Raw genomic sequence first — 796 nt, 5'->3', positions numbered from 1 at the left:
CTGGGCATGGACACTGGGGGCTCCTGGCTGGCTGGGATGTTGCTGGGTCCTGAAGAGCCCTATGTGAGGGGCCCTCACCGTGTTTCTCCAAGGGTCTGGGTGAGCCTAGGGTCCACTGAGGTAGAGGAGGGTTGTACCTGATGACACTTCTACACACATCTGCCTTCCAAACATGCATACACGCGTTCACACGTGTGCACACAGCACATGTACCCATATGCATGTTCACACAAGCACACACAGAGCCTGTGCACAGGGATAGATGCCTTTTGCATTTTCAAGGGCTCCATTGCCCTCTGCATGTAACACGCCCCACTTCCTGGACCCTGAGCTGAGGTTGATTTAATGTTCTGCTGTTGCTGTCTTGAAATTCTTAACTTTTGAACAAGGGGCCGGCCCTACATGGACATCTTGCCCTGGGTCCTGGAAGTTTCTTGGCAGGTCCTGCTTCCATGGCCTCTTATGCAGCAGGATCTATCCTAACAGAAGGCCAGCCTGGGAGCTGGTCCTTCCTCGCTCCTGGATGAGAATGGGCATCAGCCCTGCCAAGTGCTCCCTGCTCCTCTCCCCTCCTCTCTCCCCTTCCTTCTCCCTTCCCCTCCCTCCTCTCTCCCCTGGTCTCTGTCTCCTCTTTCTCCTCCTCTCCTGTCTCTCTTCCCTCCTTTCCTCTCCTCCCTTCCCTCCTCCCCTGGAGCCTGCAGGTGCCTCCCATTTATAAAATTTTCTTGCCGTGTAAGGGTCTCTGCAATTTGCAGACAGAGTTCAGTCTTTTTTTTTTTTTTTTTTTTTTTTTTTT

This window comes from Piliocolobus tephrosceles, chromosome 4, assembly GCF_002776525.5.
Source record: "Piliocolobus tephrosceles isolate RC106 chromosome 4, ASM277652v3, whole genome shotgun sequence".
Lineage (NCBI taxonomy): Eukaryota > Metazoa > Chordata > Mammalia > Primates > Cercopithecidae > Piliocolobus > Piliocolobus tephrosceles.
Note: the sequence above shows the minus strand (reverse complement) of the source record.